The 24,226-nt window shown below is 43.3% G+C and overlaps 1 protein-coding gene across 5 annotated transcripts in view; it reads left to right on the top strand.

Moving 5' to 3' along the window:
• Window positions 1–24,226, top strand: part of Dyrk1a (dual specificity tyrosine phosphorylation regulated kinase 1A) — a 119,271-nt gene that overhangs the window by 13,281 nt on the left and 81,764 nt on the right. Inside the window, exon 1 of one of the 5 annotated variants that reach the window (XM_032900380.1) lies at window positions 8,072–8,200. The exons of 3 other annotated variants lie outside the window; for them this stretch is intronic. The gene's annotated coding sequence lies outside the window, so the exon portion shown is untranslated. Of the gene's footprint in view, window positions 1–8,071; window positions 8,201–11,458; window positions 12,217–24,226 lie in introns of those variants that run through there. One more of the 5 variants, XM_032900379.1, reaches the window with a different exon arrangement.

Below are 24,226 nucleotides of genomic sequence, written 5' to 3'. Positions count from 1 at the left end.
TAAACCTGTGCTGACTATGCTAAGTCAGACAATTCTGTGGTAGGTGGGGAGGTTGAGGATAGCCAGGGATACAGTGTGAAATCCTGTTTTTAAAAAAAGTAATTGTGGCTACAACCTGAAGTTAGTAGTTTTTCTTGATTTGCAGTGGAAGGGATGGCAGAAGGAACCAACCTTAACATGCAGCAAACAGTAGTTTCCTTTTGCTGCTGTAACAGCACCCTTACAGGGGAGCAGGGTCAGGGTAAAATGGGGAGTCGTTATCTCAACTTCTGAGTCAGGTTCCTGGGTGCATTTTAGTTGAGAGTCTTAAAAAGGTGGACTAGGTTTGATTGGGGAAGACCTCGTCTAAAGTATGCTGTTGCTGGCAGTAGGAAGATTGGCAACTTTACTTTCTTTTTGCCATTTGACAAGTGTCTGTCTTAAAATCTTACCATATACTTCTTTCCAACTTAGCTATTTACTCTTATCAAGGCTAGAGGAGAAGCCTCCTCACTTTACAGGCAGTTAGCAGTCATATCTTAAAACCTTGGAAATGTATTACGTTTGCTATATTTTCTTAGGTAAAATCAGGCCCCTGGTCCAGTTCACATTCTCAGAGAGAGGGTCATGGGAATCAGTGTGGTCTCATCAACAGTGTGGAGAGGTGACAAAAAGGGTGTCTGTGCTTCTGGCCATCAGTCTTGGCTTTGAGTCCTGGTCCTGTCTTCTCCAGCTGCATCCATACGTGACTCTGCCCTTGAGCTTCCAGTCTAAGGTGCTGCCTTGCAGCTCTGCGTCCTTGTGAGTGAGAGGCCTCCTCAGGCCTTGGTGCGATGCGGAGTCCTGTCTGGCTCACTGTTGATGACATCTTCCTGTTTCCTTGTCGTTACTTCATACTTAGTTCCTGACATTTGTAGATGTGTTCATTTGTGAGTCCCATCTTTTTTTCCAGTTCTTAAAAGAGTCACAATTTTATGTTTCTGTCTTTTGTTAGACCAAACTGTGGAGGTGTGTACTTTCAAGACTTAAGTACCGGTGTATAGGATTCTGACTTCTTTAAATGTTGTTGACTGATTAGTTGTAAGGCTGTGTTAATGCATCATTTCTTTGAGAGAATACTTACTGCTACTGTATGTTCTGGGTTCTAGAGAAGTCAGTCCCTCTAAGGCAAGATGCTAGCATCTTACAACACCGGCTAGCCTTTTCATCCTCTTGTCTGTGGTCACTGCCTTCTTGTAGTATTTTAAAAAGTCCCTTAAGTGGATTCTCCTTGTGATCGCTCTGTTGCAGGTTGGTGAGCAGGCCGAACTCAGTGTGCTTGTTTTGTTTTGTACTGTCCCCTTGTGTTCCCACCCCAAGTGTGTGGGGTGCATTCTTGTTTCCTACAGTTTATAGGGTTTCATGGCTCGTACTGCATGGAATGAAAAACACTTTTATTTTTAAAATATTCAGATTCTGTTTGTAACTGATTCTAGCTTGCCTTTCTAGGTTATTTTCTGTTCCTACTTTACTGCTTTTAGTCCATAGCTATTCTGACTAGTTTAATTTTCTTGTGTGCTAGCCTTTTCTGTTCTTTTAGTCTTAGCTTTCCCTTGAGTATGTTGTCTGTGCTTTTAGATTGTCTGTGGAGCATAGAACTGGCACGTAGCAGATGCTTATAGCATTCAGCAAGCAGTACTCCCTCCATTGTCTCACACAAGGCACTCAGACTTTGTGTTGTCATTATCATCTCCATGTGCTGTATTATCTCATTTAACTGCAGTGCAGCTCTGCCGGCCACTATTCACCTCATAAATGCCGCTGAGCAAATCGCCAAGGTTGCATAGCTGTTGCTGTGAAGGTTAGACTTAACAAGTGTCTGTGTGCCTCTTTTAGGCTTAATTTTAGCTGGCTCAGGTTGGGGTTAAAGCAGAAAACCATGTTCCATTGGAGGCAGCATTGAAACGCTTCTATTTCAACCTTGACGGAGTGGGTGTGAGGGAAAGCTGCCTTAGTTACTCACTTAGACAGTGTCATCTTTAGTTTCTGTGACTGGGCAGGTGGGAAGCACATTCCTTTCCTGCTGTTTCCCTCCTTTCTATCTTTGTTTTCATTTTATTGCACACATTTATAAAGTTGTGATGGTGTTTGGGGCCTTTCTCAGTCCGTGTGTGCTGCTTGAGGTGTTAACACTGTGCTTTGCATGGTCATTGAGTCAGACGCTGGGGAGCGAGTCACCAGCATGGTCAGTGCAGCTGAAGGTTTGCTCTCTTTCCTGGAATGTTTGCTCGCCTCTTGTCTCAAATGGCAGGGCAGGCAGGCTATTTAGACCCAAACATCTTGCCACTTTCCAACAAGCCTCATCTGTTTCCTTTAATGTTAAAAAAAAAAAAAAAAGGCCAAATTATGTGTGTACTTGTGTGTGCATGTGTGAGTGCAAATACCCTCAGATTCTAGAAGGGGCGTTGGATCTCCTGGATCACTTGATGTAGGTGCCAGAAATCAAACTCAGGTTCTCTGGAGGACCAACAAATGCTCTCAATCACTGAGACTTTGCTCCAGCACAATCCCCAACTCTTTTTTCTTTTTCTTTTTTTTCTCTTTTTTTCTATTTTTCGGAGCTGGGGACCGAACCGAGGGCCTTGCGCTTGCTAGGCAAGCGCTCTACCACTGAGCTAAATCCCCAACCCCAGGACCACACTCTTAATACTGTCAAGCTCTCACATAAATTTTGAAGAAGACACCAATACTGAGGCCTTAATGCGTGCCGCTGTAATGAAAGTGGTGTGGGCTGGATGAAGGAGCAGAGTTAGTCACAGTTCTTAGGCTTAGTGATCCAAGATAAAGGACTAGCAGGTTCAGTGAGGACATAGTCTATGCTTCCAAAATGGCCTCTGACAGAGGTATGGAATGCTGTATCTCTCTCTGCCTCTGTCTTTAATCTGGGGTCTTGACTCCTTTCTTTTTCAGTATTAACTGTTTGGCACAAGTGAATATCTGTTGAAATGCGAAGAAGGTGTGAGAAGGCTGGGTTCACAGCCTCATTTCAGTTCAAAAGGACATTTCAGAAGAGGGAGAGTTGTCACTGTTAACCATTTGCAGTCAGGTTCCCTGTAGTCTGCCCTGTTTGTTAGCATAGGAAATGCTGAGTTCCTGTACACAGTTGCAGTGGCATATAGCAACAGCACTGCTTGTTCGCTCAGTGTTCAGGTCTAGACAGGATAATTTCTCTTCCAAATGGTATCTGTTTTTACTGTCCAGTCCAAGTTGACTCAGCCTTTACTTGTCTGGTGTCTGTCATCATCTTCCACATTGCCTTTGCCCTCACTGTCTTAGACTTTCTCATAGATTGGGATAGTTGGGCTTCTTACAGAATGATGGCTTTCCAGAGGTTACACAGTTAGAGCTGCCAGCTATGGTAGAGCTTTCCCAGAAGCACATCACTTCCCATCTTCTCTAGTGTTGGGTCAGGTCAGTCTTAGGGACGAGACTGTGGAAGGTGTGGATGCTGCTGTAGTGGGTGACTGGAGCCAGCAGGTATCCTCTGTCTGCCATAACAAATGTGACAGTTTGTGTTGGCCTGTTCAGGATTTCAGCTTAGCTATAAGTACATCGAAAGCACTATATAATCAATGTAATTTTCAAAATCAATGAAGTTATATATTTGACTTTGATAGCACTCATAAGCACAGGGACAGAAGTGATGAGGGATACTTGGATGGGCGCCTCAGCTCCATCTTACATGTCATAGCATCACATCATGAGAGAAAAGCCGGCCTGTGTACTCTGACAAATAAACCAACTCTTAGATCATACTACAATCCATAAAATACCTCAGATATTCCCACAGTAACTTATGGTTGTGTTTCGTACAGGGAAAGAAGGGCTAGGTAGTCTTAAGACTGACTCTATCGGTTGGGGATTTAGCTCAGTGGTAGAGCGCTTGCCTAGGAAGCGCAAGGCCCTGGGTTCGATCCCCAACTCTGAAAAAAAGAACCAAAAAAAAAAAAAAAAATTAAGACTGACTCTATAATTGAAACTCAAACTCAAACATGTCCAATTTCTAAAGAGTGACCCAAGACACTCGCTGCTTCACAGAAGATCCTCCTCAGAGACACATTCATTTCCAGGTTGTCCTTCAGCCATGGCTGTCTCTTCCAGGGAGTAAACCAGTTCTGTGTCTGCTCCTTCATAGTACAAGTTGGTGGAGGAAAGGGTGGAAGACAGCCCAGTGCCCCAATCCTGTAGAAAGAAGGAATGGATGGCTATTGGCATGGTGGCTTATTTCTGTGCTTTGAGTGAATACAACTAGAAATGCCTCCCTGGGGTCTGCTGGGTGCTGGTGGGCAGGCATGGCAGAAGCACAAGAGTACTTTCCCCCTGACGACAGGGTTTCTCTATGCAGTCCTGACTGTCATGGAACTCACTCTGTTGACCAGGCTGGCCTCAAACCACTCAACTGCCTCTGCCTCCCACGTGCTGGGATTGAAGGTGCGAACCAGCACTGCCCAGCAGAACCTTCTATAAGAAAACTGCCAGAATATCTATAATTTCAGAATCTAGTTATAGCATAATATTGAGGGCAGAGGGAAGGAGCAGACAGTTAAGAGCACTGTCCAATGGTTCCTGCTTCCTACTGTGGTTTTAAGTCTCCGTGGTCTGTCAGTATTCTTGTGTATAAACATCTGACTTAAAATCTTCTGATCAGTTTTTGGCGTCCAGACTTCATACTCAGATTTTGGTACTGCATTCGAGGTGCCCTCGTGAGGGAGTTAGTTGTACTTGGCGTCTAACAGTAGTGTATAGGGCCGGGGGCCACGTGCTATGACAGATGTTCGAAGGCATGCCGCAGCCAGAAGGGGCTGCTGGGGTCGTTCATTCCTTTTCTGTTCTGTTTTGCCTCATCCTAGTGGGGAAGGTGCTCTGTATAGGGACTGGGCAGGCCCACTTTGTCCTGAGGCTTTGTATGTAGATGAGCACTTTTCATTTTCTTTTATGGGAATTAAGATGTATGTTCATAGCACCTGCATAGAGGATGGGAAATTTAGCAGTAAAGTGTTTGGCCACAGAAGTCAAACTAGTCAACCAGTATCTCTGTAGTTTTCAGAACATTTTGAGAGGGTAGGGCTTTTTTAAAAAAGATGATTTCATGTGTATCAGTGTTTTGTGTGTGTGTGTGTGTGTGTGTGTGTGTGTGTGTGTGTGTGTGAGAGAGAGAGAGAGAGAGAGAGAGAGAGAGAGAGAGAGAGAGAGAGAGAGATGCCTGTAGAAGTCAGAAGAAGGCATTAGATCCCCTGGAACTGGAATTATGGATGATTGTGAGCGCCCATGGGGGTTCTGGGACTTGAACCTGGCTCCTCTGAAACAGGTGCTCTCAATAGCTGAGCCATTTCACCTGCCCTACTTTAATCAGTCATGTATTTTATACAAAGTAAATTATTTTGGCAAGTCGTGGGTAAAAATGCTAAGGATAATGTAATGAAAGATGTTTGAAGTTAATTAGAAATATACAACTTAACCAAATCTGATTCTCTGTTTGCCTCAGGAAGAGTTAGCGCAACCTCGTCTGTGCTTAGATTCACATTTGGTCTCTGTAGTGGAGGTCCTCCTTCTAGGAGCCAGCCCAGAATACCTTCCTGAGCATTGCCTAGGCTCTTGGACTCTGGGTTCTTGTCATAAATTCCCACTTTGGCCCTGTGTCAAGATTGCCTAGGGATCTTGTTCAGCAAGTAGGCTCAGGCTATGCCCTCAGGAGACTGTGATGGTTCTGTCTCAGAATCTGAATTTTTAACAAGCCCCTCAGGGTGACTCCAATGGAGCTGTCAGTAGTGTGGGAACTACTTCCTTAGATGGTGTGTCATCTGCCTCATAGGAAAGTGCTTCTTTACCTCATAGGCTGAGAGAGGGTGAAAACGGATTGCATTTGAAGTTGTTTGATAAACTGAAAAATAGCATAAAAGCTTTAGATATCATTGTAAAATTGAGTGTCTACTTGGTGTTAGGATGGTTTGCCCAGAAAGGTAAGTTTATTTCCTGTCAGAAATAAACTGGGAGGCACAGGCAGGAATCTAGGCTTCTAGATTTTTGCATACTTGAGCAGGACTCAAAAAAGTTAACCTTTCAGTTTAACTGCTCTTGAAAACAAATCATGAATAGTTTTGATTTTGCATAGTTGTAGGATAGTAGGTGAGAGCTCAGTGCCCCCGAGAATGTATGCATGAAGAGTCTGAGTGTGGACTTTGGCAAGGCCAAGTTAAGTAAGATGCTCCCTGACTGTAAGGAAGTTGCAGTGTACTACAGGGAACTTAGAAATCATGGTACAGTAAGTCTTAAGAATTCTTTTCTCCTGTAATCAGAAAGAGATCATGTGAGGTGGTCTTTGTTAAGAGCGTAAGATTGGAGTGAAGATTATGAGTGGGTTCTTGGTCTTTGCCGACCTTGTCTCAGCAGTCCTGGAGCAGGAGGAGACAGGATGTCTTAGTGGACACAACATGGGGTTTTGAGACCTGGAAAGCAGCAGTTTGTAATTGTGGTGCCAAGTCTGGATTGTTTGTAGGTATTTAAAACAAATGGCTTTTCTTGGGGAGGCAGCTTCCTAGGCCTCATTGGGCTCTCTGCTTTGTCAGTACATTAGGTTTGGTTTGGCTTTGACAAAGACAGGATTGCTGCTAACCCATTGTGACATGAAGGATAGAGATCTACCGGTTCATTATCAAGCCGAGGCCCAGGTGGGGAAGAACAGTGTGGAAAGCCTGCGGTGATTGGTAGGTAGTGAGGAGTGTTCACAGGAGACAGGTTGCCTCCTTGCTGCTGACATGTGATGTGCCGTTCTCACATTGGCTGCTTGCATAACATGTGGGAACTTGGTGACCAATCCTGTTCAAGATGGGGCACATCGGTGTTGAAATCACTGAGCATAGTGGTGGTAGCATGACTTAGTTAAACTTGTAGGGCTCACTAGAAAGTCCTCTGATTGGAAGTCATTTCAAATGAGCCAGAACTGAAGTGCTGGTTTCCACCCAAGGACGGAGAGTACCCAGATGTGCTAATGCATGCACTTGGGAGTGTCTCCTAGGAGGCACTTCTAGAATGAATATATTGTATGAAAATTTGAAATGTTTTTCTAAGCTCCTTGTATTAGTTTCTTGTGGCCACTGTTAGCACTTCATGACATTAAGCAACATAAATGTGTCCTTATAGCTCTGGAGCTCAGCAGTCTGAAATGGCAACCACTAAGCTGTCATCAAGGAGGCTACACAGGGCTGTGTTCTCTTGGGATGCTGTCGGGGAGAATCCTGACCTTTTAGGCTAGCTGGTGGCTGCTGGCTGGCCGTCCTTGGCTTGTGGTTGCATTACTCTGACATCTCCTTCTGTGGTCACATTGCGTCTCTTTCTGCCCATGTCATAGGGGCACACGTTTGTCTTAGGGGACATGTGTGATGGAGTTTAGGACACTGACAGTTGTGGACTTGTGGATCTGTCACTTAGCCACATCTACAAGAGCTGTTTCCCAAATCAGCTACAGTTTTTAGGTTCCAGAGTTGAGGATAGAAACATCCTGGGAGATATTCTTGTAAATGATTTAAAGAGTAAGAAGATTGCATTTGAAACAGTAACTTTTTGGGTAATGTGTCTTGTAACTTTTCAGTGTTAGTTTGATGATCTGAATTTGGAATCTAAACTGGGAGGCAGTTCTCAATCTGCAAGATGTCTTTTATAGCATTGAATAGAACTTCTTTCTGTAAGTGATGGAAGTTAGTTCTTTTAGAGCTGGCTTAGGATGACTGATACCAGGTATTTATTAAAATGAGTCTATTCAGGTGTTAACACCTGTAAAAACGAATCTAAATTTAGGGAGATAGTACAAAGGCTGGAACCTGTTTAGGAGTTTCAGAGTGTGAGTGACGGAAAGGATTGTAGGGAGTAGTGAGAATTGTATGATCAAGATTTGTGCCTGCGGTGAAAGTGAAAATAGGTTATCAATGTGTTCTTACTGTGCTGTGTTTATATAGTTAATTTTGATGTTTGCTTTTAGCTTGTTTTAAATACGGGGTGTGTGTGTGTGTGTGTGTGTGTGTGTGTGTGTGTGTGTGTGTGTATGTTCATTCTGCAGTGTTGGCGATCTACACACTTGAAAGCTGAGTGTGGTAGAAGTGGGGATATACTCCCGGAATTCAACACTCTGGAGGCAGCAGGATTGACTTTACAAGGTCAAGGCCACCTTTAGTTCCAGGCATCCAGAGTAAGAATAAGACCCTTTCTCAAAACATTTAGCAACAAGAAAGATGGACACACTTGAATGGAATGGGTCAGTGGAGGGTTTTTGCAGTTTCGAGAGCATCCTTTTACCAGAGCATCTTACCTAATACATGTTTTGAAGTTTTCAGATAAGTGAATTCTAGGTTCTTAAACAAGTGACCTAAGGGGGTTGGGGATTTAGCTCAGTGGTAGAGGCAAGCGCAAGGCCCTGGGTTCGGTCCCCAGCTCCGAAAAAACAAAACAAAACAAAACAAAACAAGTTACCTAAGGCTGAAATCCATGTCCATCCCCTAAGCTTGCAATGTGATGGACTGCCTACTACCTCAACTTTGTGCCTGCTACCTCAACTTTGTGTCATCGTCGTGTGTGTGTGTGTGTGTGTGTGTGTGTGTGTGTGTGTGTGTGTGTGTGTGTGTGGAGAGAGAGAGAGAGAGAGAGAGAGAGAGAGAGAGAGAGAGAGATTGCTGAGCTTCTGAAGGTCCTCTGTGTTTTGAGGGGGTTCACACTTGCCTTTAAATATTTAGAGTCAGTATTCTTCCAAGTCCTGTTTCCCATAACCGTTGCATTTCTCATGTGTAGCGCCCTTTGAGTGTTGAGTCTGTTACCTGCCCTTCCTTGTGTTTGCTGGGTTCTGCTTCTCACTCCTGTCTGTATTGCCTATGAGAGCCTCGCTTACGCTCTTACTGGGCTCCGTCTTAGGCCTGGGCTGTTAAACTCAGTTGTTTCTTAGCAAAATCAACAGGACAATAGTCATTTATGAAAATGTATCTATTTTGTTTGTTAGTGTATATTTGAATTTCATGTAGTATATTTTTCTTTTCTTAAGATGGAAGGACTCTCTTTTCTTTTAGATTTATTTTATCTATGCACATGAGTGTTTTGCTTGCGTGTATGTGTACATGTATGTTTCTCATTCCCAAAGAGGTCACAACAGGATGTCAGGTTCCTTGGAACTGGAGTTACAGATGTTCGAGAGCCACCATGTGGGTGCTGAGACTCAGACTCGGGCCCTCTGCAGGAGTAATGTGAGCTCACCCCGTCCCTGCCGAGCATCTCTCCAGGCTCAGAGGAACGGTCTCTGACATCTCTTATGTGCATGTCTGTTACAGCCGACGTTTGGAGTGCGGAGAGCTGAGGTTGCTGTTTCCTTAGCGCCGTGGTCCACTGGTGCAGTGGCTGCTGTCTGTGGTGGGTTCTGAGCACTTGGCAGTGCTGCTCACTCTCTAGTCTTGCTTTCCCTGGAGCTGCTTTCCAGAGACACTCTCTGTATCTCTGGATCTCTGTACCTGGGGCTGCTTTCCAGAGGTACACTCTCTGCATCTCTGGTTTTGAACTGTACATTAGTGATATGCGTGGGTATGGCTGTAATTTGAGATTTGTTTGTCCCTTTATCTTTGGCTTTATTTTACATGTGTTTGTGAACATTTGATGCTCCTCAGGTCTCTAAGGCCTCTTCATCTACCAGTGTGGTTTGTATAGTAAGTGGTAGGCCGGCCAACAGTACATAGAGAGACCCTGTCTCAAAGCAACAATAAAAACAAAATCAAACTCAAAAAACACCATTACCACCAACAAAAAATCATGTTTTCCTCTAAGTTTCTTAACTTAATTCTGCTCGAGTATGTAAAATAATCCTCTAAAATCTGTCAGCTGACTCTGCAGTGGTTCAGCTGACGCGGATCTTTTCCCAACCAGTTGACCCCCATCCCATTGACATTTTTTGGCTCCATTTTTTAATATTACCTTAAATTTTTTTCAAGCAATATATCTTGATTGTATTCTTTTCCCTCTCCCATGTTTTCCCAGATCCTCTCTACCTTCCTATCCACACAACTTCCTCTCACAAAACCACACAAAATCCTAACAATGACCCCTCTCCCCACTCCAATAAAAAGGAAAAGAAAAAGAAACCCCACAAAGCCAGAAAGTCCTCAGTCATAGCAGCAACAGTAAGAGCAGAGAGAACTGTGGGGTCTGTTGTGGTAGTCAGTGGCTGCTAAGCATGAGGCCTGCGCTGGAGTGTGGTTCTTAGAGACAACATTGCCTCACTGGAGAAAGCTTGAGTTTGTGCTCTCACAGGTAGCTTCTTGGTTAGAGGTGGAACTTTGTGCACACTTCCTCTCTTGCTGGGGTTTTTGTCTGGGTGGTCTTTTGTATGCCTTCACAGTCTGAGTTCACATGGGCACAGCATCCCGCTGCCTGGAAAGGCTGTCCACCGCCTCTGCCTCTTCAGTACTTCTGCTTCCTCATCTGCATAGTTTCCTCTCCGAGGAAACAGCTTCCAAGGCAGGGCTGAATGCTCCAAGGTCTCCGACTGTCTGCACAGTGGTGTCTGTTAAGATTTGCTGCAAGAAGGTGTCTGCTGAGGTCAATAGTGCAGTAACAGTGGGTATGGCGGTGTGTCACTAGGAATAACAATGGTATGGCGGTGTGTCACTAGGAATTGCTTCACTACTAGTACTCATTAAGTAGAATAGTATTCTGTTTTCCCCTAGGGCTCATGGTCTGTCTGGTCTCGTGTTCTTGGCCTTGTTAACAGTGTCAGGTCTTGGGGTCATCTCATGGAATGGGCCTTAAATCCATCCAGAAAGTGGTTGATTGCTCCTGTAACATTGACTGCTACTATCCAGCAGGCAGCTTGCCATGGTTGGTTGTAGGGCTTGTAGCTGGGTAAGAATCGTGGTTACCTTTCTCTTCCAGCAGTGTTCATAGCACCTTCCAGCACTGTTGATGATAGTTAGAAGGGCTGTAGAAGCTTCTAGTTGGGCACCAGTTTGGTTTCTCCATGTTGAATGACATAATAAATGGTGTCTTCCCCAACAAGGCTTTACTCTCACGCTGTGGATGGTAACCTGTAGCCTTGGCAGTAGCCTGTGATGTTTGGAGTGATGTCTGAGACCCCTCTGAACAATGACTTAACAAGATACAACCATACCAGGTGCTGAGGTAGCATATGATGTGTAGCTGGGCCTCTGCCTTTCCCTGTTAAATGGTAACCATTTAAATTCTTTCTATACATTTTAGGAAGCTTCTAGAGAAGTAGGTTTTTATGCAGCTTTAAAAAAAGTCTTTAGTGTTAGCTGTCTGTCTCTCCCTATAGTCCTTCCCTCCCTTACCTGCTTAGCCACCCTCATCTCCATTTAGTCTCCCTGGATTAGTTTGCCTCTTTTATGACATTATGCTGTAATTTCCCCTTCCTTGGAAGCTATCTTCCTTCTCCCTGACCCCTCACCAGTTATCTGCCCTCTGGATATTCTAAACAAAACATATACATGTGAAGCTTAAAGCTAACATCTGTGTGTAAGAGAAAACATGTAATGCTTGTCTTTTGTGGGGCAGCGGGATCACCTCATTCAATGGTCTCCATCTGTTTTCCTGATAGCCAAGCAGTACTCAAAGTGTGCATGTGTCTGTCAGTGACTCATGGATGTCTAGGTTGTTTTCCATTTCTACTGTTGTGAGGAGAGGAGCGATGAACGTGGATGAGCTAGTGTTGTCTCTGTAGTGGGATGCAGTCTTCTTAGGACACGCCCAAGAGTGGGCGAGCTGGATTTTGCCGCAGATCTTTCATCTTTTTTGAGGAACCACCACACTAATTTCCATAGTGGCTGTAGCAGTTTGCACTCTACTAGCAATGAATAAGTGTTCCCCTTTGTCACATTCTTGCCAACATCTGCTGTCATTTTTAAAATGAATCTTGGTTATTCTGACTAGGGTAAGATGAGATCTAAAAGTAGTTTTAATTTGCATTTCTCTGTGGCTAACGATGTTGAACATTTCTTTAGGTATTTCTTATCTATACTCTGTTTAATTAAGTTATTTTTATTTTTATAAGGATTTTTTTCCTTCGTTGTCTCTTCTAGATACCGTCTATCAGATATATAATGGTACAGATTTCCCGTTCCATGTTGACTCAGAAGGGTTCATTGTGAACCCATTGTAAAGCCCAGTCTCAAGTTTTCAGAGTAGCTTTGCTCTTACTGTGCTTTCATTCGCAGCGTAAGTATAACATTCAAGGGCAGGAAGTAGGCTTAGTACTTTCTTTTAAAATTAGCTATTCTGATTGTGTCATGTATTAGACACATTAGCATCCTTAATTTGAAAATTGATAACTAAAAAGCTTCAAAATCTGAAATTTTCTGATTTTGAGAGCTGACAAGATACCATAAGTATAATGCCTTATTGTGAACAAACTTTAGTTTCAAGCATTAAATTATTTAAAAAAAATCACCTTTAGACTATGTTTATAAAGTACATTAAACACATAAATGTTATCTTTAGATTTTGGTCCCTCCAAAATCTGGAAGTCTGAACTTCTGTTTGTAAGCATTTTGGAGCAGGGACACTGGCCCTATGCAGCTTTAGTGATGGAGACCCTCAGACAGGTCAGTTCAGGTCAGTCCAGTACACAGCTTAGCGATGCTCACCGAGTGCTAGGACCTCGCCAGAGAGATGCACCGGGGCTTGAGTTTTCAGAGGAGGGCCACAGGACCACCATGAGACAGCCCTCACTCATCTCTGGTGCTGCTCTGTAGCATGGCACATCAGTTGCAGCTGACTTTGCTCGCTAGGGAACATGTGCCCTGTATCTTTGTATGTTGTGTGACACAGAGTTGCTATTGGGCTGATTAGCTAGCTTAGCATTTCAGGATGCCCACCACTCCTTGTTCAGGTTTTGAGTTTTCTTAGCAAACTCTTCTGTGTGGCTCTAACAGTGACATTGTGTCTTAGGAAGTTTTCTAGACTGCAAGCTTGGGTCTTACCGATTAAGTTTGGAAGCTTACATTTGGCAGACCTTCTCTCTCAAGTCTAAAAGCGTTTCTCCCTTGTATTTTTTTGTCAGTCTATGCCAGAAGTTCTCAGTCTGTAGGTGTAGGGGTCACCTTTTACATGGGTCACATATCAGATACTTAAATTACGATTCACAACAGTGGCATAATCGTAGTTATGAAGTAGCAACAAAAATAACCCTATGGTTGGGCGTCATTACAACGCAAGGAACTGTATTAAAGGGGCCAAGCATTAGGAAGGATGGAGATGTCTGCTCTGTGTTTTAACCTTTCTTCAGCACGGTTTGCTGCCATTCATTAGAGCCGTCCCTCCCTGCCTCTGTGTGTTTTTCCTCTTGGTACTCTAAAGTCTACTGGGGTCTGTGGTGACAGTAAATGTCACTCTGTTTCTGGTGCTTGACTCATTTGCCAAGGAACTGAATGATAACTTTGAGATTTTACAGGTGATGGCATAATGGATTTTTAAGGATGCTGTTTGTGAGTTCTCTTATGTGTGGTGTTCCTCAGTGGGTCAGGAGGTGCATGTGTGTAGTTGGGTTGTTGAAGAGTCTGTCTATCAGTGTGTAGCTGGGTCCCATCAGTCTCCCTTCTGCTGGGCCATTCCCCAGTCTGGTTGATCTGATTAGAAGTGTTGCTGCTGTGTTTGTCCATGCCCGTTTGAATGGGTCCTATTCAGCTGATCTCTGAGGCCAGGTAGCAAAGTAGCGTAAGCCTGTTGTATTTGGATGAGAGGAATCCTGTTCAAGGTTTTGGCTGTTATCTCCCTGGTAAGGGCTCATATTCTTGTTATACTTACTTGGGTGAAGCAGTGTTGTGTGACTGTTCAGTCAAAGTGGTGGTGGAATGTTTTGCTTTTACCATTGGTTTCATAAGCCTCTTCAATGTGTGTGCTCATTTCTATGTTTACACACTCATAGTTAAGGGGTACACTATGTCTGTTTTTAGTGAAGGATTAATCAATACGCTCGTGTGCTTGCTCGATGCAAACTCCCCCCTCCCCCCCAGCAGCTTTGGCTGTCTTGGAACTAATTCACTGTATAGACCAGGCTGGCATTGAACTAAGAAAAGAGCCAATTACTTCTGCCTCTTAAGTGCTGGAGTTTAAAGGCTTGTGCCACCATGTCCAGCAAAGGATTGATTTGAATGTCAGAATTAAAAACCCCTTAACTCTAAATCTGACAACTCAGCATTATTGTATAATTAATCTGTATTAAATAGGAATTTTGTGTTGTTCTGTATTGAGACTGTAAGGAGTTAGGAATCAAATGTGACTTTGTATAACAAAAAGAAGAGTTTGGGGGGGCTGGAGACGTAGCTTAAATTTGGGAATGTGCTTGCTAGCCTAACATTCCCAAAACTCTGGGTTGGATGCTAGGGCTGAGTAAACCAGGTGTGGCATAATCTTTTGTAGTTATACAGTTAATCTGTAAACTCAGGACAGGAGAGGCAGGAGAGGTTTCAAAATAGGCCATTCCTCCTCTCACAGGTTCAAGGCTAGCCTGGGCTATTAATTATGTGAGGCTGTCATGTTTCTCTTAGTTAGCTGTTTTTGTCTACTAGGTCCCTTGTGTTTGTACTTTGAGGATTGTTGTAGTTGCACAACTTACATAGTCTTTGTATGTTTTCATTTCTTACACACACACACACACACACACACACACCCACACATGCATGTCACTGAGCTCTCTACTGGAAGGTTGAGGACAGCTTACAGGAGTCCATTCTCTTCTTCCATCGTGTGGGTTTCTGGGATCCACCCCAGGTTGTCAGCTTTGGGAGCAAGCACCTTATCTAGTGGACCATCTTGTCAGCCCCTAAAATACGTTTTAGAAAAGATAGTTGCTACTTAAAAGAAATTATTCCTATGCTTTATCTGAGTGCTGGCTGTTTATATAGAGTAGGTAATTATAGAACAATTACTCTCTGTAGCAAAAGCACCAGGTTTTGTGCTGTTTGGATTGGATTGAGTTACAGGACTGAGACACAGCGACTCACTCATTCCGCTGTCAGTTCATTGTCTATAAAAAAGAACCAGCTCCCTTGTTCTGCAAAGCAAACCCATGTAGATGGTTTTGGAGATGAGTGGGTTAATAGTCATGGTTTTCATGGTCTTCTATTTAGTCAGCTGTGGTTGCTAAAGGTGACTGTCTAGAAGGTGAGGTGAGCAGGGCCTTTCCTTCTGTCAGTGACTTCTATTCTGTGCATGCAGTTAACTTGAGAAAGGTGAATCTCTGTGTCTATACAGTGTCTTCAGCAGTGTGGCAGTGTGACAGTTTCACTTTGAAGTTGTTGTGCTTGAGTGGTTGTGGCAGGAAGGAGAGGATGAGGAAGATTTATGAAGTAGCAAAGAAGAGGTGCTTGTGGGATGGGTGGATGTTGGCCCTTTGTAGATTTGGAGGGGGGTAGTGGAAGAGAAGATGGAGGAAGGAGAAGGAGAAGGTAATTCAACTACAGCGCACAGGTGACTCGAGTGACAGCGCTGGGGACTATTGTGAAGTGTGTACAGTTGACACTGATTTACAGTAAAATGCTTGGTGATGACCTAAAACAAAAACAAAGCCACAAAGCCAGAGGAAAGGTGGGTGGTGCCCTTTTTGATCTGCAGTTCTCCTCTTCGGGCCACAGGACTGTAAGAAGGAAATTGTTTCATGGCATTGTATGTAACACAGGGCATATGGACCATAATCGGCTACAATTTCTTTGTGCTGAGCACTTGTATTCTACATTGTTATTTTGAAAGGCAAGGTTTTTGCTTATAAAGCACGTATTTTCTCAAGTGAAATGAGTTTCTAAGAGTAAATTGAGGTAGGCAGTGGTGGCGCACACCTTTAGTCCCAGAGTTTGAGGTCAACCTGGTCTACAGAGTGAGTTCCAGAGTAGCCAGGGCTACCCAGAGAAACCCTGTCTTGAAAAATAACAGATGAGCAGAAAGAGTGGACTGTGGCTAGAACACAAGTGGGCTAGGGAAGGACTCAGTTGGTCAAGGCTTGTCACTGTGTGAGCGTGAGTGCCTGAGGTTGTCCTCCAGCACCTGGTTAAAATCCGGGTCTGGCTAGTGCATGCTGTGACCTGTGCTGGGGAGCTGGAGACAGGACAGGCAGTCTAGCTGAATTAGTTAGCTCCAGGTTCAGGGAGAGAGAGGTCCTTTCTCAAACGGTAAAGCAGGGTGGGGGGCTGGCTGGAGAGATGACTGACCCAAGTCTGGTTCCCAGCATATATTCACATCAGTACACACATGCATACATAAAAGTAAACCTTAGAGAGAGTGTAGCGTATTTAATGTTGCTTCTGGTATCTGCAGACATGTGTATACACCTGCACATGCATTGGTGCATGCATGCACTATGCACACAGAGAACAAAATGTGGGTCTGTGGTGCTCCTGAGGAGGCCAGTGAAGTTGGTCCTGACTTGTTTGTGTATACTGTGTGCACATTAGAGATCATGAGTTAGAACAGCATGAGATTTGAGCCCAGAACTAATTGAGATTTAATAAGAATGCTGGAGGTGTTAATGTTTAGTTGGAGATGAAGCTGAAGAGTAAAGTCTGTCTCTAAAGAGGGTTTGGGTGACTGCATAGCTTTAAAAAAAGACCCAAACAAGAAATACAAGCAGCTTGAATTTAAATTGGCACAGAGGAATTCAGGAGGTGATTTACGACTCAGGGTTGGGAGTTAGTAGGATAGTTTGTCATGAATTATTCTCTGAAATGGATAAATTCCCAATGTCTGTAGGATATTTGCTAAGGAGAGGGAGTGATGGTTATGACATCACAGAAAGCCCCTCCCCTACCTACTCTGTCCTTCCTTAATTCCCGTCTCATGTGTTGTTTGTCAGCCTGTGTGTGTGCTGATGGACATCGAAGAACAAGGAAGTAAACCCCACTCTGCAAGGAAAGGATGTCACACTGTGAGTGCAGCCTGCACTGCCAGACTACATCAGACCACTGAAGTCTGAATAGTTAGAGTAGTTGAAGCTGGAGGACTCTGAAGCATGGACTTGGTGTGAGGATTGTGACAAGGCCGCCTCATTCTCACAGAATCCCCATTGATAGTAAAGTTCATAGGTATAAGACTTTGTTTTGTCAGGAAACAAGAATTCAAGGTTTTTTGAAAACAGAGGACAAAGACCTTTTTATGCCATCTTCTCTTTGGAGGCAACTATGTGCATTAGTATGCTGGTTCTTCTATAGCCACACCCCCACCTCCCCTCCGCAGAGCATTTCCATTGTTGTTCCACTGTTCGGGTTCACTGAACGTCTGCGAGAGGCCAAGTAGTACTTTGCTAAGTGTACAGTGGTCACTGGAACATGCTGATAGATAATGCTTGGTCAGACCAGAAGGTAGTGTGCCTGTAACTGGGTGGGGAGGGGGTTCGAACACCAGTATGGGAACTAATGCATTTTTATCCATGAGATGTGATGGCTGTCAACTATAGAAGGTTACATCTGTATTGGAGATCATGTGTTGCTGAAGATACATGTAGCACCATATGCATGATGAACCAGGAAAAACAGTAAGGGTTAGAGTTAGGCTTAGTGGCATATACTTATAATCACAACCCTTGGGAGGCTGAGACAGGAGAGCTGCCACAAGTAAATATAGGCTAGCCTGTGTTACACATCGTATTTGAGGTTAGCCTGGACAACACCTCTTTTCCCAACCAAACACACATACTGAGAGAGTAAAGAAGTGGTCAGCGGCTGGTGAGGTGGTGCGAGCGAGCATGGCAGGGCTGGGAATAGAGGTGCAGGCTCTCACTGTGATGTGAACACAGTGAGGTGGGGAGTGACAAGGAGTCGCCCAGCAGCTGGCAGAACTGATACCAAGTAAAAAGTTAATCAGGAAATAAAATCCAAGTTGTCCTTTGGGGGGAAAGTCGTAGAATGAATCGAGGGGAGAGAGTTCAGGAGAGTCCCCCATCTTTGTTCAGACTAAAAGTGGGGGGGGCAGGAAGGAGAGGAGAGGGGGAAGGTGGGTGGGAGCGTGGGAGAGCTCAGGAACACAGAAGGTATTTGAAAGTGCACACGCAGAACATTCTTTAATCATGTTGAAGGGAGGAGTGCAGTAGGGCTGTTAAAGCAGGAGCTTCTGCTGTAGGAGCCCCAGGACTAAGCTGGACCACCTGTTAAGTGAGTGATGACTAGAGGGAGAGAGCCGAGTTGCAGGCAGCATCACACTGGAGGGAGGAACAGAGAGGTGGCTGATAATCCCAAGTTTGTCTCTGGCCCACTACAGAGAGCTTTAGATTCGAGTAGAGGAGGAGCTGGAGCAGTAGGTAGGCGTGCACATGCTGAGTGGTCTTGGTGGAAGAGTGGCTCGCTTGATAACTGCCTCATCTGCTTAGAGATGGTGATTAGAAGTTCTACTACATTTGGGGATAGGACAGGCCGGTTCTCTTATTTTCTGGTATAGCTTCATGGGTAATTCCTCTCTCCTGAGGATGGAGGGTTGGAATGCTGTGCTTTTCTTGGGATCCAGGATAACTGGGGGTTGAGGATAGTGACTGGGGACATTTAGGTCCTTTGGGAAGTTTGGACCAGAGAACGCAATCAGAAGATCCCTCGGTTACTCTGGCCTCTTCCTTCCCTCTTGAAGGGATGAGTTGGTCAGGTATCCTCAGCTTTTAGGCTCACTCTGAGTTATTATTAACGCGTCTACACGCAGACCTGATTAAGTGACTCAACATAAAGGAGACAGCTGCAAAACAGGGGCAGAGATACAGTGATCATCTTCAGCTTCAGTCACCATGTAGAGACAGGTGGGGGCTCAGCTCTTTTTAGCAGAAGGAACTTCCAAAGTGTCTGTTACAGTAGCATTTCTCTGTAAAAGTTTTGTGTGGGAAGTAAATTACACTCTCAGTAATGGTTTATTAGAGATGTAAGTGGCTAACAACTGTGTTTTTGTTATTTCTGGACCTTGTTTTTCTCTCTTCTAAGTCAATAGTTTATTAAAGTTATATACATAGTTACAGGTATATAAAAGTATATAGCTAACTAAGCATATGTATGCATTTACTAATATAAATTATATGTAAATTTTATATATAGAATTATATATGTGAAGTGTTGTACTTTTAGACCATTTTATTTAGTGCAATCAGAAACGGTAGAGGAGGCCGGTCTTTATGCCTGTCTTAGAAATTGGATTACAGAAAAGGCTTACAGGCTACTGAGTTAACATGTTCTTTCTAAATGCCTTCTGCCTGATAGGCAGTTTGTTTAAAACACAGATACACAAGTGGTTACACAAGTGTTGAGATTAGGGAGAGAAATCTAACAATATAGTATGTGATTCTCAGTCTGAACCTTGTTTGAATACAGAGAACTACTGGTCATCTGACTCACCTCTTACAGGTTTTTAAGATCTAGAATCTGAGAGAAAACGTGACCCCATAATTGTAGGTGGCATTTGTAGGTAAGCGAGCCATTGGAAGGGATTTAAAATTCTTAGCCCTGTGTTTGCTGTTCACATCACCATTAATTCCTGTTTGCAGGTCAGTAAAGGGAGGCACCACATTTCAAAACTTTATAGTAGTGAAAAAGTGGAAACCACCTACCTAGTGCTCAGTGGGTGTTTGCTAAAACACTCAGGTCTGTTCAGTGGGACAGTGTGGACCCACTGAGTATATGTAAATGTGTTCTGTAAACTTGTAAAATTCACTTTTGCTTTGTGGTTGTTTGTATTGTGTATATGCCATGTGGTCCTGGGGCCTGTGGAAGCCAGGAGAGGATGGTAGATGCCGTAAGTGGTGCTGGGAACCACACTTGAACCTCTGCAGAAGGAGTCAGCTTGCTGTTTTTGCTGCTGGGGCATTTCTCCAGCTCTGCAAGTAAAAGTTGATTTAAAGTTACACCAAGTTTTCCAGAAGGAGCCACAGTTGCATGACCCCTGTAGACAGTCAAGCTTCATGGGAGTTTTAGTTTCCTTTTTTGTGTTTAATATCTTTTTAAAACCGCATAATTTTAAAAATTGTTATTTTTATATAAAAGTGGTAAAAAGAGCTGATGTTTTAAGTTTCAGAGAGTAGATGTATTTTGAACAGCACACTTACGCTTGGTGGGATTAGACTCGACAACACGGCTGGCTTGGAGGACTCAGTCGGGGTGAGAATAGGCTGTAAGCAGTGAGTCTGAGGGGTGAGAACCGGGGTCAGGGTAGATGTGCAGCAAGGAGGGCAGTGTGAAAGGCCTTGCTCTCAAGCTGAAGGCTACCCAGGAGATTATGGGATGTGCTGGAAGGAAGGGACAGAGGCCTGGGAGATAAAAGCTTTGGTTTGAGATACTGGGCTGGTGATGACACGTCCATTAATCAAGGTAGAGAATACAGGAGGAGATGGTTTTCTCCCCTGTCCTTGTTTGTGAGAAAGGCAAGTGATGGGAAATTGTAAACTCAGTTTAACATGGGATCAAGAGCAGTAGTTTTGCATATGAGATTTAATATCTTTACCATGCATCTCTCTGACTTGGGGTGACTTACTTTTTATTTAGGGCCTTAGTTTTCTCATACGGAACAGTGGGCATAATGGTGCGATTATGCAGTTAATTAGTAGAGGATAAGTGAGTTAAAAAGATGCTTCGTGCAGTGAGTTATAACAGGGAAAGTTTAGTTCACTGGGTCATTGGAAATGTGAGGGCCTTGATCTCTGGAGAGATCTGAGCTAGAAGAGAGCCACCCAGGACTCGTGTGTGCTCCTGGTAGAGCGTTTTCCTGGCATCTGTTTTAGATCCTTAGGTTAGAAATCTGTTGTTCCCATGTGGTTACTGAGGCAACCCCACGCTTCTCTCTGACATACACTTTAGCTGCTTTCCAGTGGCTATTCCCCATTCTAGGATGTTAGTGGAATAGAACATTCCAAGACATATGCTCACAGTACTGTCTAGTATTGTCTTCGGTTTATTAACCCCTCTCCATTTTTTCATTTGATGGAATTTTTTTTTTTGATAGAGGGAATATGTAGCAATCTGTCATATGTTGGAATTAGAATTTTTTTTTACTAGTTTGGGACAGTTAGCATTCCATTTGCCTAAATTAATTTTTTTGCATACTAATTTATTACTTAGGACTTTTATTCTTCCATGTTTGAGATATATTCTGGTATCTTGGTAATTTCTCAGTCAATTTATGACTTATGGGAAGCATCTTGAGGTGTGGAGAACTTTGGTATATGATGGTGTTTATAAGGAGTAGGCGGAGCCCATGGCCTGTTAGGCTCCTGATTCTTACTTCCCACACCTATACATCATAAGTGAGGCTGCTTCTTGTAGGACTGCTGCAGGATTAAATATGTCAGCATCCACCGAGTGTGTAAGCTGAGGGGTGGGTATGTAGTGTGTGTCAGCCAACGTGCTTTTCCTTGTAGTTTCATTAATAATGTTGGCATGGCAGCACATGCTACAGCCTATTGGGTTTTGCTTTTTAAAAAAGGCTGCCATTGTTTTCTGGAGGTTTTGATAAATGTTCGTGTTTTACAGGATTTCACTTGAAGTCCCCTGTTGGTGTAATTGCTTTTTCTGTAATACCACTTGATCATCTTGTTGGGAATTAGAGAAATGGATTATTTTCTCTTCTGTGTTTAGTATCAGAACAATGGCATTTCTTTCTTTTTTCTTCTTCATCACTTACCTACTGTGACTTTACTTGTAAAATGACATGGGAAAGACTTTTTCTTCTGCCACTTTAGTCTGCCATGTAACTGGGCACAGAGTTTATTAATCACACGGTATCAATTTTAGATAATTAAAGCTTTAGTTCATGAAATAACATTTTTGACATTTTCTTTCTTATACTTATTAATCTTTACATGCATGAGTGTTCTGCATATATATATGTTTGTACCATGTTCTTCTCGGAGCTGTTGGACGTTAGCAGAGGCGGTCAGATCACTTGGAACTGGAGTTACAGATGGCTGTGAGCCTCAGCTTGGGTGCTGGAAACTAAACCCAGGTCCATTGCAAGAACAAGTGTGCTTAGCTGCTGAGACATTTCTCTGGGCCCTAAGTTTAGATTTTAATTAAATTAATTAATTAATTAATTGATATTTTTTGCTTATTTTCAGTTGGTACCTTTTGAGCCACTTAAATTGTCCTTTTGAATTCCACGGTGTAACATATTTTTCATATAGACTAAAATTATTTATGAAGTATGCATAAAGCATAGGTACAATTAGAGAGCATTAGAAAATGTATATTTGACTTAGTTTAATAAAATGGTACCTAATTAATCTTTGAAGCTCCTTGTATAACTATCTGCTTTTGTTGTTGTAACCAGGCCTTATTGTAGAACTCCAGGTGGCCTGGAATTCATAGAGATCTGCCTGCTTTTTCCTTCTATGTGCACCATTATGGTGTGGAGTTAGAGGCACTTTGTAGCTTGGTGTTACTACAAACTGTTGTGATAGTGAAAGCTTTCTACCTGGCCTCTGTTTTGATCAGACCCCACCAGAGCTAGCGCTCACTGCTCCTTGCAGCCACAGCCTTCCAGAGCTGGCCAGGCTGCCTTTGTAAACACTAGCAAGTGGGTGTCGCTGTTCACTAGTCTCTGGCACTAAGCTCAGTATCTCCCTCTATTCCCTGTGGTTGGTCCACAGCCTTTTGACATCCTGAGGATAAGGATACGTTAGGGGTTAATTGTACCCACTCATTTCTCAGACAGCTAACAAGCAGTTTGCAAGTTTAGTCATAGAAAAGCACTTAGGTTTAGTTCTTGAACAGTTCATAGACTGTTACTAGCCTTTGCTTTAGCTGTGGCTAAAGCACACGGAGAGATTTCACAGAGTCCCAGGAGATGTTCCTCCTGTAGGGTTGTACATGTTTGTCATTAGTGTCTACTCTTAGCCACAACAGTTTGTGAATGATTCCATTTATGAGGGAAAAGGAACAAATTGACTATATATGTTTTTCAGAAATTAAAAAAATACGTGATTGTCTAATGTTTTAAGGCTCTTCAAAAGAAAATCATACCCAGAGCAAGACTGCAAAAGCAGCTCATTGGTGTTTGGAATTCTCTATTTGCAGTGAAGGTTTTAGGCTACAGATTCTCAACTTTTTCTTTTTGAGGAGTCAACTTGCTTGATGCCAGTTGGGATGGTTTATCAGACAATTTGTTTAAAGTAACACAGGGTCTAGATTTCTAGTGCGAATTGTGCTGCTAACCTCAGTATGTGATGGTTAAGTAGTACAAAACCCAGGAGCAAGTTGTGTGACTTGTAGACGTGTGTCAGCCTTTGCTGAGGGCTGCTTTTCATGAGTCATGATTAATGCATGGTGCTTCTAAAAGGTGTCAAAATTTTTATTTTAGCTTTCATTATTTAAATCAGTACTGAATATTTTAATAAAAAGAATACTGGAGGCTGGAAAGATGACTTATCAGTTAAGAGCACTTGCTGGCTGCTCTTCCAGAGGACTAGGTTCAATTCCCAGCACCCATACAGTAGCTCACAACTTGCTGTATGTACCATCTTCATGGCATGTGCACGACACACAGATATACATGCAGGCAAAACACTCATGCATTAACCATTAAAAAACACGAGGAAACCAAAAGAACGCGGAGAGCTTGTTTGGTCTAGGCTGTTTGTTTGGTCCAGGCTGGTGGGGACTTTGATGTCACCTGTCTGTGCTGAGACCGTCCAGCTTGCAGCAGCAGTGTAGGTGCTGCAGGCAAGCAGGGTGAAGCAGAGATGGAGACCGCTGTGTTAGAGCTCAGAGATAGGGACTGAATTGATACTTCCTCCATAGTTCTTAGTAGTCCATGCCAGGAGACAGACATTAGCGAAACAAAAACGCCGTGAAGTAAATGTACTTATTAATGCCACTGGCTCAGTTGTTTTTAAAAGCAGAATTATGGTGGTGGTCACTTTGTTGCTGGATGGCCCTCCTTGCCGTGCACTTGGTGTCTCATCTGAGAAGGCTGTCCTCTAGGGGGAGGTCAGGAATGGAGGCAGTGACTTCAGAACAGGCACCTTGCAATTTATAAATAACTCACAAATTCAGATTGCTTACCCAGTAGAGTGAACATTTACTTCTATTAGGATGGCAGAGTTGGACTTTTAACTCAGAAGTTCAAAAGTAGCAGAAATAACTAAAGAACAAAATATTCGGCAATAATAAATAATGGAGATTTCAGATATATATCATTTGCCAAAAAAGATCTTATTTTAGACTTAGTTTTCTTAGTATTTGGTAGTATTATTTGGATTTCTAGGAATAAGTAATAGAAT

This window comes from Rattus rattus, chromosome 4 (assembly GCF_011064425.1).
Source record: "Rattus rattus isolate New Zealand chromosome 4, Rrattus_CSIRO_v1, whole genome shotgun sequence".
In the NCBI taxonomy this organism is placed as follows: Eukaryota; Metazoa; Chordata; class Mammalia; order Rodentia; family Muridae; genus Rattus; species Rattus rattus.
This window is presented reverse-complemented; position numbering and strand designations above follow the sequence as displayed.